At 53.3% G+C, this 14,792-nt stretch overlaps 1 non-coding gene and 1 pseudogene across 1 annotated transcript; both read left to right on the top strand.

Moving 5' to 3' along the window:
* The first annotated feature begins 1,216 nt into the window (after positions 1 to 1,216).
* Positions 1,217 to 1,371, top strand: LOC143219449 (5.8S ribosomal RNA). The gene has a single exon (XR_013011332.1). It is a non-coding gene; the product is annotated as a 5.8S ribosomal RNA (ribosomal RNA).
* A 1,566-nt stretch (positions 1,372 to 2,937) lies between these two features.
* LOC143219434 (large subunit ribosomal RNA) lies at positions 2,938 to 5,798 on the top strand (annotated as a pseudogene).
* Positions 5,799 to 14,792: the final 8,994 nt, after the last annotated feature.

The raw sequence follows: 14,792 nt of genomic DNA, 5'->3' as shown, positions 1-14,792 counted from the left end.
AAACGCGCGGTTGCACGCGTTTGTGTTATCGTTCGCGAACTATCGTGAAGATAGACGAGACGCGAAGGACCGGCTCGTGATGCTCGCCTTTAAAGCAGTCGTGAGTCTGACACCCTACTCCGTGCGTGTGGCCCAATAGTGCGCACCGCGAGAGCGTGGGACGAATGACCGCTGCCAGAGCCGACTGTGAGTCCCGCTCTCTATTTGTATCGGGTTCGCGTATAACCAAGAGCACGAAACGTTGCTGCGCCGCACGCGGTGTTCGTTGACGACGGAACGTATATTTATTATAATATTATACATTCGCCAGAGCGGACCGGCTCGTGATGCTCGCTTTTGTAAAGCAGTCGTGAGTCTGACACCCTACTCCGTGCGTGTGGCCCAATAGTGCGCATCGCGAGAGCTTGGGACGAATGACCGCTGCCAGAGCCGGCTGTGAGTCCGCTAATCTGTCGAATAAAATAAAAATATGGTAATATCGTTCCGACGAAAAACGGTGTTCCGAGAGGACCGGCCGTGACGCTCGCTATAAAGCCTATGGCGCGATTATTCCCGACGACACCCTACTCTCTGTGTGGCCCAATAGTGCGCGCAGACGAGCTTGGGACGAGAACGGGGATCGCGCCTACGGCCAGAGCCGGCTCGCGAGTCCGCTTGTATCGGAATTTATCGTTGCCTCGAGCACACACAACATTTTATGGAAATGTGTTTTATACGGGAAGTGGACCGGCTCGTGAAGCTCGCTTTTAAAGCAGTCGTGAGTCTGACACCCTACTCCGTGCGTGTGGCCCAATAGTGCGCATCGCGAGAGCTTGGGACGAATGACCGCTGCCAGAGCCGGCTGTGAAGTCCTCCGTTCTCACATCATTCCAAATGAAATGGAAGTGAAGAGGAGAGGAATATTATTACATCTCTGGATCCAGTATCGGGTTGTCTTTACGATCCCCGTCGTTTTCAGAGAATATATATTCATCTCCGCGTTTTCCACGTTAACGGTTTTTCAATGTACTGTTCGCCCGGCCGTCGGATACGTGTTGCGTATCTGACGGTTTTTTTTTTCCGTTTCCACGGACGACGATAGTGTCGTCCTTAAAACGACGCCTGAACGAATCTCCTTCGCGCGCTGGTTGGAGCGTTCAGGTACAATGCGTTCTTACGAACCGCAGAACAAGAGACATATACATATATTGATTTGTAAATCAAAAATATATACGATTACCCTGAACGGTGGATCACTTGGCTCGTGGGTCGATGAAGAACGCAGCTAATTGCGCGTCAACGTGTGAACTGCAGGACACATGAACATCGACATTTCGAACGCACATTGCGGTCCACGGATACAATTCCTGGACCACGCCTGGCTGAGGGTCGTTTACGTAACCATAAACTGCTTGCGTTGCTCTTGTAAGTCCCCGCCGTCGCTTACCTCTCCAAATATATTTTTGGAGGGCGCCAAAGAGCGTTTCGGAGTCGGGTTGCAAAGATGCTACGTACGAGCGAATGATGGGCGTTTCGTCGGCGTTTGTCGCGGTTCTGTGAAAATTGCCAATTTTTGCATTGCGTCTTATAAACACATACAAACATATATATCTAGTTTCCACGAGAGGCGAAGTAGGGATTGGTATTTCTTACGTTCGGACTTGCGTGAGTGTTTTTACGGTGTCGTGAGTCGTATTGAAAATACGACCGCCCGTAAGGCACCGCTTCGACGAGGATCTCCAAATCTCTCACCTTCTCTGCGAAACGATTCGCCTTGCGGAAAGAAGCGTTTCCACTCATGAACATTTAACGCGCTCCCGACGTCGCCTGAAATGATGCGTATATACGAAAGAGGTATATTTACAAGAGTCTCGCGAGACTACAGAGATGGACACACAAATTATAAAAGAAAGAAAGAATACTGTGTGGCACACAGAGTGTGTGTGGTGTGGCAATGTTAAGCCCCAGGGAGAGAATATGCCTGTGCGTGGATGAGTTTCTTAACTCTACGTTATAATTGCCATACGGCGGAGGGTCGTCGTTGCCGGCGATTTCGACAAACACACATTCCTTTTCGAGTCTTCGAGGGAAGAGACGAAAGAGATCTCTCGTTCTATCGCGAACGCTTTGATGATCGATGGACAGCGGAGCAAAGCGCAGCAATGTGCGGGATGAGCACGTCGTACTTGATCGGGTCGGAATTATTCCCCGTCGTCGACGTGTCCTCGCTAATCTGTGCGATTGCCATTCCATCGCCACGTTCGCGTTGAATCGTATTGATGACGGCCTATGAGCGTCTTGAGATCTTATTCTCTTTCTCTCGTGTCTCTAATTTGGTTTTGCGTTTGATCGATGATAAATCGTTTCGTGCGCAACGTTTCTGTACCCCCGTGGTTTTTGGTTCAATTATATAGAAGTAGAGAGAAAAAGAAATCCCACCGGGTTATATGTATTATTATTTTTTTTTTTTAATAATATGTATACTCCTCTATTGGCGAGGCTTATTTCGAACTTGATTGTCACACGACGCAAAAGACACACTTGTGTGTTCACGCACGGAACAGCACCGCGGAGAGAGAAAAGGTATATCCAATGATGAGAACCTTTATGTCGGTCGCCCCATGTCTTTTCTTTTCTTCATTGTCGATTCGTGCGGAACCGCGCGATCTGTCGGTCGTCCAGTCCCCGAAAGTTCTTTTCGACGGACGTTAAAGTTAACCGGCCAGATCGTCTAGCGAGAGTTTCCGATCGACGAGAGATGAAGAAAGAATTATATTGACACTTTGGTGTGGCGCATAAGGCATATATCGGTTTTTTGTTTACCTTTTTCTCTCTTCTGTCGTGTAGTGTTGTTTCGTTTTCTTTTTTTTTCTTTTTTTTTTGTGCTTTGTACGTTTTCGCGAGTACTACTTTTACGCTCTTTCGGCCGAAACACACAAAATTTTGTATCACGTACGACGACCTCAGAGTAGGCGAGATTACCCGCTGAATTTAAGCATATTACTAAGCGGAGGAAAAGAAACTAACAAGGATTTCCTTAGTAGCGGCGAGCGAACAGGAATTAGCCCAGCACTGAATCCCGCGGTTCTGCCGTTGGGAAATGTAGTGTTCAGGAGGGTCAATTTATCCCGAGACGTCGAACCGCGTCCAAGTCCATCTTGAATGGGGCCATTTACCCGTAGAGGGTGCCAGGCCCGTAGCGACTGGTACGCGTTTCGGGAGGACCTCTCCTTAGAGTCGGGTTGCTTGAGAGTGCAGCCCTAAGTGGGTGGTAAACTCCATCTAAGGCTAAATATGACCACGAGACCGATAGCGAACAAGTACCGTGAGGGAAAGTTGAAAAGAACTTTGAAGAGAGAGTTCAAGAGTACGTGAAACCGTTCAGGGGTAAACCTGAGAAACCCAAAAGATCGAATGGGGAGATTCATCGTCGACGAGGCTGGCTTCCGTTGGTGCGCAGATAGCCCGTAATGGGCCACTTCGGTGGTTCCAGTGCGAGGGTACACCATCTTCGGCAAATGTTCCGGTCGCGTAGTCGTGCACTTCTCCCTTAGTAGAACGTCGCGACCCGTTGCGTGTCGGTCTACGGCTCGAGTTGTTGCCTGTCGTGTCGCCTTCGTGCGCACACGGCAGACGCTCGATCGCCTGGCCGGCTGCGTGACGGTACTCTGACGGTATCGGGCCGCAACCAATCCATTTTCGAATGTGTGTGCGTCAGGCCCGCCGCAAGCTCGGTTAGTTTGTCACCCGGATGGTACGGACCTAGCGCCGGCTCCGGGCCTAACCAGCTGTTAGCAGGCGGTGTCCTCGGACTGGCCAAGCTTTGAATTACCGGTCAGCGACGCTACTGCTTTGGGTACTCTCAGGACCCGTCTTGAAACACGGACCAAGGAGTCTAACATGTGCGCGAGTCATTGGGACATGTAAACCTAAAGGCGCAATGAAAGTGAAGATCGTACCTTAGCGTCGATCAAGGGAGGATGGGCCGCGTCACGATGCGGCCTCGCACTCCCGGGGCGTCTCGTTCTCATTGCGAGAAGAGGCGCACCCAGAGCGTACACGTTGGGACCCGAAAGATGGTGAACTATGCCTGGTCAGGACGAAGTCAGGGGAAACCCTGATGGAGGTCCGTAGCGATTCTGACGTGCAAATCGATCGTCGGAACTGGGTATAGGGGCGAAAGACTAATCGAACCATCTAGTAGCTGGTTCCCTCCGAAGTTTCCCTCAGGATAGCTGGCACTCGCTCGTTCTCTTTTGATGAACGTGTGCGAGTCTCATCTGGTAAAGCGAATGATTAGAGGCCTTGGGGCCGAAACGACCTCAACCTATTCTCAAACTTTAAATGGGTGAGATCTCTGGCTTGCTTGGATCAATGAAGCCACGAGATTATATTGGATCAGAGTGCCAAGTGGGCCAATTTTGGTAAGCAGAACTGGCGCTGTGGGATGAACCAAACGCAGAGTTAAGGCGCCTAAGTCGACGCTTATGGGATACCATGAAAGGCGTTGGTTGCTTAAGACAGCAGGACGGTGGCCATGGAAGTCGGAATCCGCTAAGGAGTGTGTAACAACTCACCTGCCGAAGCAACTAGCCCTGAAAATGGATGGCGCTGAAGCGTCGCGCCTATACTCCGCCGTCAGCGGCAAGTGAGGTTGACGTTAGCTTTTTTTAAAGGCGCGTCTTCCATGAAGCTCTGACGAGTAGGAGGGTCGCGGCGGTGTGCGCAGAAGGGTCTGGGCGTGAGCCTGCCTGGAGCCGCCGTCGGTGCAGATCTTGGTGGTAGTAGCAAATACTCCAGCGAGGCCCTGGAGGACTGACGTGGAGAAGGGTTTCGTGTGAACAGCCGTTGCACACGAGTCAGTCGATCCTAAGCCCTAAGAGAAATCCTATGTAGATGAGGTGTCCTAAGAGAGAGCAAAATATCATTTAATGATAAACAAAAACACACACCCATCGGGCGAAAGGGAATCCGGTTTCTATTCCGGAACCCGGCAGCGGAACCGCTTACCAATCGGGCCCTCGTAAGAGTGTTCGTCGGGGTAACCCAAAATGACCTGGAGACGCCGTCGGGAGATCCGGGGAGAGTTTTCTTTTCTGTATAAGCGTTCGAGTTCCCTGGAAACCTCTAGCAGGGAGATAGGGTTTGGAACGCGAAGAGCACCGCAGTTGCGGCGGTGTCCGGATCTTCCCCTCGGACCTTGAAAATCCAGGAGAGGGCCACGTGGAGGTGTCGCGCCGGTTCGTACCCATATCCGCAGCAGGTCTCCAAGGTAAAGAGCCTCTAGTCGATAGATTAATGTAGGTAAGGGAAGTCGGCAAATTGGATCCGTAACTTCGGAATAAGGATTGGCTCTGAGGAGCGGGGCGTGTCGGGCTTGGTCGGGAAGCGGGTCTGGCTGACGTGCCGGGCCTGGGCGAGGTGAACACATTGATGGGAATCCGAGCTCGGTCCCGTGCCTTGGCCTCCCGCGGATCTTCCTTGCTGCGAGGCTTTCGTCTAGAACGATCGTCCTCTTCGGCCGCCATTCAACGCTCAGCTCAGAACTGGCACGGACTAGGGGAATCCGACTGTCTAATTAAAACAAAGCATTGCGATGGCCCCCACGGGTGTTGACGCAATGTGATTTCTGCCCAGTGCTCTGAATGTCAACGTGAAGAAATTCAAAAAAGCGCGGGTAAACGGCGGGAGTAACTATGACTCTCTTAAGGTAGCCAAATGCCTCGTCATCTAATTAGTGACGCGCATGAATGGATTAACGAGATTCCCTCTGTCCCTATCTACTGGGTCTTAGAAGGTCCAGGGTTCTATTCCCTGGTGCGCCAACCCCCCCTCCACGCGGTAGGACCTGGAAACCCTCGGGTGACCAACGGGGCTCTGGTAGAAAGTGAGCTCTTACGTGAGTGAGTCCTATGTGATCACCGTGGCTCTGGCAGAAAGAGAGAGCTCCTACGTGAGTGAGTCCTATGCGATCACCGTGGCTCAAGTATAAGAGAGAGTTCTTACGAGAGTGAGTCCTATGTGATCACCGTGGCTCTGCCATAGAACGAGGGAGCTCCTGCGTGAGTGATAATTCTGCAATCACCGCGGCTCTCCGAGCAAACGTTAAACTACACGGCGTTTACCCATAAAGTTGCTTGTCGTGAGCTACCCAATCCCTACCGCAAACGGTAGGGCAACGGATGCCGCTTGCAGCTAGAAGTGTAGTACAGAGAAATAATTGAATCGAGGGAGCTCCTGCGTGAGTGATAATTCTACAATCACCGCGGCTCTCCGGGTAAACGTTAAGCTACACGGCGTTTACCCATAAAGCTGCTTGTCGTGAGCTACCCAATCCCTACCGCCAACGGTAGGGCAACGGATGCCGCTTGCAGCAATGGAGTGTGGTACAGAGAAACTATAAAGATATTAAAGAGAAATTACTCTTCAGAGAGATTCCCTAAACTCAGCTCACCCTGACGATCCCTGCAGGCGATACCTGAACATCTAGATATCGTGATCGTAGGGTTGTAATGGGCGAAACGGCCTGAACGCCGCGCCCGACCTGCTAGAGAGAGCTCTTACGTGAGTGAGTCCTATGTGATCACCGTGGCTCTGTCATAGAACGAGGGAGCTCCTGCGTGAGTGATAACTCCGAAATCACCGCGGCTCTCCGGGTAAACGTTAAGCTACACGGCGTTTACCCATAAAGCTGCATGTCGTGAGCTACCCAATCCCTGTCCCTGATGGCAGGGCAACGGATGCCGCATGCAGCAAAAGAGTGTGGTACAGAGAAACAAGTAACTAAAGAGATATGAAATGACAAGGTGAACGTCCCACCGATTTCAACTCACCAGGCAATGCCAGACTATCCCGTCGAAGCATGTGGCCTTCTCAACCTTCTCTCACCACCCCTCCCCATCTCCATCGCCCGAAAGGGTCGGGTGTGCGTGCAAGCGGCACGCAGCGAGTTCGCCTTCCCGTGGTTCCCCGTGAGCGCGGCGCTTGGGCGAGGAATACCATATCCTCCCACAAACGCACGCGGCCAAAGAACTCGTCCACTGTATACGTCTCGGTGGCACTGCTGGGTTTTTCCATCGCCCGTTCTACTTGAACAGTGGAGCCGCCTCGCTAAACTTAGATGTAAAATTTATGCTATGCGTATGCCTTAACGGCGAGGAAGCATATCCGATGCTACCTTCGAGGTGGCCGGATGCACAATAAATGTCCCTATCTACTGGGTCCTAGAAGGTCCAGGGTTTTATTCCCTGGTGCGCCAACCCCTCCTCCAAGTGGTAGGACCTGGACACCCTCGGGTGACCAACGGGGCTCTGGTAAAATGAGCTCTTACGTGAGTGAGTCCTATGCGATCACCGTGGCTCTAGTATAAGAAAGAGTTCCTACGTGAGTGAGTCCTATGCGATCACCGTGACTCTAATATAAGAGAGAGCTCCTACGTGAGTGAGTCCTATGAGGCCACCGTGGCTCTAATATAAGAAAGAGCTCCTACGTGAGTGAGTCCTATGAGACCACCGTGGCTCTAATATAAGAAAGAGCTCCTACGTGAGTGGGTCCTATGAGATCACCGTGGCTCTAATATAAGAAAGAGCTCCTACGTGAGTGAGTCCCATGAGGCCACCGTGGCTCTAATATAAGAAAGAGCTCCTACGTGAGTGAGTCCTATGCGATCACCGTGGCTCGCTTTGAATCGGAGAAATCCTCGCCGTGGTGTCGAAGGACCGGAGCGTAACCCGGTCGTACACCACGGGAGAAACTCCTAAGTGAGCGAAGCCTCCGGTAGTCCCACCGGAGCCTACACCCCGAGCCACGCGGCAAATGCCACGAGCCAAGATGAGGGTAGAGGAGTGACAAGCGGTGCGTAATGATATGAGCGCACCGCGCCGCCAGCATGTGAAACAGGCATGTGCTGGAAGGGCGACGCCTAGCCGGCGCGTGAGGAAGGCACGCGACGGCAAAGACACGTTTTAATGGGGGCGTGTAACCGCTTGCATGAATAATGTAGTCTAGAAGCAGCTACAAAGCCTCCGACGGAGGGAATAGAGCTAAACGTCGGAGGAACTCGCAGTCGAATGAAGAGGGCATTCAGAACTTGCGAATAGGAGCGAAAGACATGAGTCGAAATAGACGGGAACTACGACACCCGTCTAGTAATCTAGTAAGCAAGTGCTGGAGGCAATACGCCTCCAGCACTTAGAGGAATCGATGAGTACTATAGAGGCAACACGCCGCTGGTACTTATTGATTCCTATTTTGCTTTGAGCACTTTTGCAGATTTGCATGTTGTATGTCCAGCAATGTGCAGGGCGGCAAAAAAGATCCGACGGGGCGATGTTCTCCCCAATGAGCCTGCAGAGTCAGTGGCAACACGCCGCCAACTCGAAAAGACAATCCCAGAAGCAATACGCTGCTGGGACTTAGAAAAATCGGGTCACCCAAAAGCAATACGCCGCTGGGGACTCGATAAAATCGGGGGAAGCAACACGCCGCCGGAAGATAGCCGATAAACATGCAAGCGGAGGCGCCGTTGTCACTAAAATTATATAGAGGTGGACGCCGAGGTGACGCTCCAACGGAGCACTTAAAAGTGGAGGAGACAACCACTATAAGTACTTGTCTCCCATTTCCCTAGCCGCTGGGCCGTCCCACCCGACGTGCTAGCACCCTGTCGGAAACGAGCCGCTGCCGACCGAGGCCCGGAACTCCTGCGAGAGTCACACTGTGACCGCGGTTTCGAGCTCCATCGAGAGTCAGGCAGAGGCCAAAATTACAGAGAACAATTACAACTAGTCGCTCCGACAGGAGGATCCCTCCGTGCACTAACCTATACTCCTTCACTTTTCCAGCTGACCCGGGCACTGGGGGTCTACCAAACCAGCCGCGCTAAAAATTTACAAACATGATGGTCTCCTCAAGCTCAAAATACTCCGGAGGTAAACTCGCTCCCCATTCGGATCTCCGGGTGGGAGCTGGGCCGGGGGAGACTAACATGGAAGCGGTGAGAAGACTTCGGCCGGCAACACTTCGCCCGTCAGAGGTCGGAGGACAACGTGGGACACACACGGTCGCACCATCAGTCGAGACGCGGAGCCCCCGCGTAACGCGATCGACGACTGCGGCCGCCTCCCTCGCGAATTCTCATCACCGCGCTTCCTCCCTCTCCGCGCCGACGATGGTGCAGACCCAACGAGGTTCCGGTCTTCAGGCCGTTCAAAACCACCCGGGAAGGGAATCGGGAATTAGCTCCGCGATTAGCTCCGCGAACAGTCCCGCGATTGCATGCGAAACCGCGTCCGTGCCCGCGTCGACCAGGGCTTCTGTGCCCGCAAGCGCTTCGTCTCCGCTCTCGACCAGCGTCCCCACTACCCACTCGAACGTACAACAAGGAGAAAGGCTCTCGGAGCCCGCGACCGCGAATGCGTACACGGGAATTAGGATAATGCAACTGAACATGCGACGTTCAGATGTAGTCAGCGGCGAAGTGCGTCAGCTTGTAACCGAAAAGCGACTTGACGTCCTGTTATTGCAGGAAATGTACGTCAGGAAGCAGGGCGCGAGCAGCACTATTTGTAGCTTAGGAACCGGAGTGAGGATCGTGGCCGACCAAACACAAACTCCGTGGGCTGCCGTAGCCGTTTGTAACCCTCACTTCGACGTAGTATTCGTCTCGCAGCTCAGCAACTCCCACTGCGCGTGTGCAGAAGTGCTGGCACCCGGCTGCTCGTTCTACGTCGTATCGTGCTACTTTCAGTACTGCGACGAGATAGAGAAGCACCTCAGTCACCTCGAAATGGTGTTCCGTTCGCTGAGGGGGCAGAGAATGTTAGTTTCGTTAGACGCGAACGCGCGATCACCCCTCTGGGGCCCACAGACCGCCGACGACAGAGGAGCCCAGTTGGAAGCACTCATAGCATCTTTCAACATGGAAGTTGTGAACGACATCAAGCAGCCGCCAACCTTCTGGACACCGGGAGGATCATCCTACATCGACGTGACATTGGCGTCACCATCAATGGCCGGACTCATCCGCGAATGGAACGTCAGGGACGACTGGACAACGAGCGACCACAGAGCCGTGGACATCAGACTGCGGGCACCAAAGAAGACTTCACCATCATCAGCAGGACGGAACGCAGCCAACACCAGATTCAACACGAAGAAAGCCAACTGGGAGAAGTTCGAGGAGCGCTTAGCCGATCTCTCCCGAACGAGACTGGCGCCCCTCGAACTGGAGTCGGCGGAAGGGGTCGAGAAAATGGCAGAAACGCTTGCAGACATCATAACTGATGCCTGCACAGCGTCGATGCCACGTAAACGTAAGTTTAGGAAGTCCAACCCGTGGTGGACGAAAGAGCTCACGGAGCTCAAGAAGGCCGCATACCAGCGGAGACGTGCCTTCCAGCAAGAAAGAGACGAGCTCGCTCGCCCCCAGAAGAAGCTGGCCTACCGCTCTTCGGTGCGTGAGTACAGCAGGGAGGTGAAGAAGGCGAAGCTCAAGAGCTGGCAGAAGTTCGTAACGTCGCACGGGAACGAGGAGCCCTGGGGTACCGTATACAAACTCCAGGCGAAGAAACTCCAAGTTCAGAGTGTGCTTAGCACACTCCGGCGTGATAATGGTCATACGACCAGCGCGGTAGAAACAGCTAAGTTGCTGCTGGAAGCACACGTCCCCGAAGATCGCGTAGAAGAAGATACGCGCGAGCAGCGTACGATTAGAGAAAGTGCACGGATCGCGCCAAGCACTGAAGACGCCTCTCCGTTCGTTAAAGAGGAAGTCATCGACGCGGTTAAGACCTTCAAAAATAATAAAGCACCGGGGCTTGATTGTATTGAAGTCGGAGTGCTAAAGGCAGCGGCCAAAGTCATTCCCGACCAACTGGTACGGCTCTTCAACGGGTGCCTTCAGTGGGGCGTCTTCCCCTCGATCTGGAAGGAGGGCTCCCTCAGAGTTCTCTTGAAGGGCGAAGGGAAAGACGTGAAGGACCCGAAATCATACCGACCGATTTGCCTCCTCTCTGTTGTAGGGAAACTATTCGAGAAACTCCTCAAGAGGAGAATAGACCAGACCGCGATGGCACCTGGCCAGATTTCCGATCGGCAGTACGGCTTCATGCCTAACAAATCGACAGAGCTCGCGATCGCCGAGCTACGCCGCATAGTTGATTCTACCGAGGATCGATATGCGGTGGGGCTGCTCTTCGACATTTCGGGCGCGTTCGACAACGTTTGGTGGCCCTTAGTACTACGGAGTCTAAGAGAGCGTGGCTGCCCGCGAAACGTATTCCAGGTGATCGCGAACTACTTCGACGACCGCAATGTGAGCATTGCGGTAGGAGAAGAGAGGGTCTCCAAGCGCGCCTCTAGAGGATGCCCTCAGGGCTCTGTCCTCGCACCGGCGTGCTGGAATCTTATGTTCGACGAACTCCTGAGAATACTCGAAGAATTGATCCCGGGTAAATTCATCGCGTACGCGGACGACCTCATCATAGTTATAACCGGGAACAGTAGGAAAGAGATAGAAGACAAGGCACAGCAAGCGGTCGACCAGATCGTAAGCTGGTGCAAATCCGCGAAGCTCGAACTGTCAGCCCGCAAAACGGAAGCAATCGTGCTTAAGAGCGGCTACATCGAGCAGAAATTATTAGGAAGCAGGGGAGGCTCGCGCCCGGATAGGAAACGAAAGACCGTTCGGCACAAGGCAAATCTCACGAACAGACCACCGACCATTCGAATAGGGCAAACTACAATCGCGTTCAAGTCCGCCGTGCGATACCTAGGCGTCCACTTCGATAGCGGCATGGGTGTCCGATCCCACTGCCAATACCTATGCGACAAGGTCGGGTCGCTCTTCGCGAAATTCGGGAAGCTCGCGAGAAGCCGATGGGGACTTAGATTCAGGGCTCTCTCCGTAATATATCGCGGAGTCTTCCTGCCGATGGCGACTTATGCAGCCGCCGGCTGGTCAGACTTGTGCGGAGAGAAAGAACTGAGAACGCTCAGGGGCATGCAGCGTCGTGCTCTTACTGCGGTGACTGGCGCATATCGCTGGTCATCGTGGGACAGCATGTGCGTCGTAGCTGGAGCGGTCCCGATCGACATCTTGCTAGAGCAGCGTAGGGCACTCTTCAAGACGAGGAACGGTATGGACGCCAGTTTCGGGAGCATCGTCGTACGCGCGGGAAACGACGATGCAAAAGATTTGTTACAGGCGGAAGCAGCGAAGGTGTGGCAGACCAAGTGGGATGCCTCCCACAAAGGCCGAACAACACACGCCTTCTTCAACGACATCGAAGAGCGGATGGAAGCGAAGTGGATGAGACCGAGCCACTACACATCGCAAGTGCTCACAGGCCACGGAAAATTCAACGCGCGACTCCATGCGTACGGAGCCATCGACAGCAGCAACTGCGCCTGCGGAAGCGAGGAGGACACAGTCGGACACTTCCTCCTCGACTGCCCGATCTTCGACCCTCAGAGGGAGGCTCTGCGAGACATAGTTCCCATCGGCGATTGGAGATGGCCGGAAGCGGCACATCACCTAGTATCGTCTCCAGAGACCTCCTCTCTGTTCGAAGAGTTCTGCCGCGAGACCCTGTGGCTGAAGGCACTTCAGGATCAGAAGTAGAGACAGACAAGTAAGAAGTAAGTAAGTGAAAAGTGCAAAGTGTAAAGTGTAAAGGAAAACTAAGTGTAAGTGAAAGCGCGAAGACTTAAATAAAATACCAAGGACAACGTGAAACTTGGACAAACCGGAGCGTCCTATCGAGCTGCATCGTAGCGCTCGGGAGGGCACGTCAGCCCCGCGAGAAGACTTGCGGATACACTGCCGCGCCGGACCTCCACCAAGGAACAGAAATGTTCCACCTTATTTTCAGGAGTCCCGCCTCTCCTCTTTTCCTACTTCCATCGCCCTTAAGGGTCGGGTGTGCGTGCGAGCGGCACGCAGCGAGTTCGCCTTCCCGTGGTTCCCCGTGAGCGTAGGCGACCGAGCGAGGAGCTATCCTCGATCGGCCGCCTGCGGCCAAAGAACTCGTCCACCGTACACGTCTCGGTGGCACTGCTGGATTTTTCCATTGCCCGCTCTACTTGAACAGTGGAGCCGCCTCGCTAAAAGTAGATATAAAATTTATGCTATGCGTATGCCTTAACGGCGAGGAAGCATATCCGATGTCTACCTTCGGGGAGGCCGGGTGCACATTAAATGTCCCTATCTACTGGGTCTTAGAAGGTCCAGGGTTCTATTCCCTGGTGCGCCAACCCCCCCTCCACGCGGTAGGACCTGGAAACCCTCGGGTGACCAACGGGGCTCTGGTAGAAAGTGAGCTCTTACGTGAGTGAGTCCTATGTGATCACCGTGGCTCTGGCAGAAAGAGAGAGCTCTTACGTGAGTGAGTCCTATGCGATCACCGTGGCTCAAGTATAAGAGAGAGTCCTTACGAGAGTGAGTCCTATGTGATCACCGTGGCTCTATCATAGAACGAGGGAGCTCCTGCGTGAGTGATAATTCTGCAATTACCGCGGCTCTCCGAGTAAACGTTAAACTACACGGCGTTTACCCATAAAGTTGCTTGTCGTGAGCTACCCAATCCCTACCGCCAACGGTAGGGCAACGGATGCCGCTTGCAGCTAGAAGTGTAGTACAGAGAAATAATTGAATCGAGGGAGCTCCTGCGTGAGTGACAATTCTACAATCACCGCGGCTCTCCGGGTAAACGTTAAGCTACACGGCGTTTACCCATAAAGCTGCTTGTCGTGAGCTACCCAATCCCTACCGCCAACGGTAGGGCAACGGATGCCGCTTGCAGCAATGGAGTGTGGTACAGAGAAACTATAAAGATACTAAAGAGAAATTACTCTTCAGAGAGATTCCCTAAACTCAACTCACCCTGACGATCCCCGCAGGCGATACCTGAACATCTAGATATCGTGATCGTAGGGTTGTAATGGGCGAAACGGCCTGAACGCCGCGCCCGACCTGCTAGAGAGAGTTCTTACGTGAGTGAGTCCTATGTGATCACCGTGGCTCTGTCATAGAACGAGGGAGCTCCTGCGTGAGTGATAACTCCGAAATCACCGCGGCTCTCCGGGTAAACGTTAAGCTACACGCCGTTTACCCATAAAGTTGCATGTCGTGAGCTACCCAATCCCTACCGCTGATGGCAGGGCAACGGATGCCGCATGCAGCAAAAGAGTGTGGTACAGAGAAATAAGTAACTAAAGAGATATGAAATGACAAGGTGAACGTCCCACCTATTTCAACTCACCAGGCAATGCCAGACTATCCCGTCGAAGCATGTGGCCTTCTCAACCTTCTCTCACCTCCCCTCCCCATCTCCATCGCCCGAAAGGGTCGGGTGTGCGTGCAAGCGGCACGCAGCGAGTTCGCCTTCCCGTGGTTCCCCGTGAGCGCGGCGCTTGGGCGAGGAATACCATATCCTCCCACAAACGCACGCGGCCAAAGAACTCGTCCACTGCATACGTCTCGGTGGCACTGCTGGGTTTTTCCATCGCCCGTTCTACTTGAACAGTGGAGCCGCCTCGCTAAACTTAGATGTAAAATTTATGCTATGCGTATGCCTTAACGGCGAGGAAGCATATCCGATGCTACCTTCGAGGTGGCCGGATGCACAATAAAAAAAATGTCCCTATCTACTGGGTCCTAGAAGGTCCAGGGTTTTATTCCCTGGTGCGCCAACCCCTCCTCCAAGTGGTAGGACCTGGACACCCCCGGGTGACTAACGGGGCTCTGGTTGGAAGTGCTCTTACGTGAGTGATCGCTTGCGATCACCGTGGCACTCGCAAAATCGGAAAACTCC

Source organism: Lasioglossum baleicum, unplaced genomic scaffold, assembly GCF_051020765.1.
Source record: "Lasioglossum baleicum unplaced genomic scaffold, iyLasBale1 scaffold0028, whole genome shotgun sequence".
Lineage (NCBI taxonomy): Eukaryota > Metazoa > Arthropoda > Insecta > Hymenoptera > Halictidae > Lasioglossum > Lasioglossum baleicum.
This window is presented reverse-complemented; position numbering and strand designations above follow the sequence as displayed.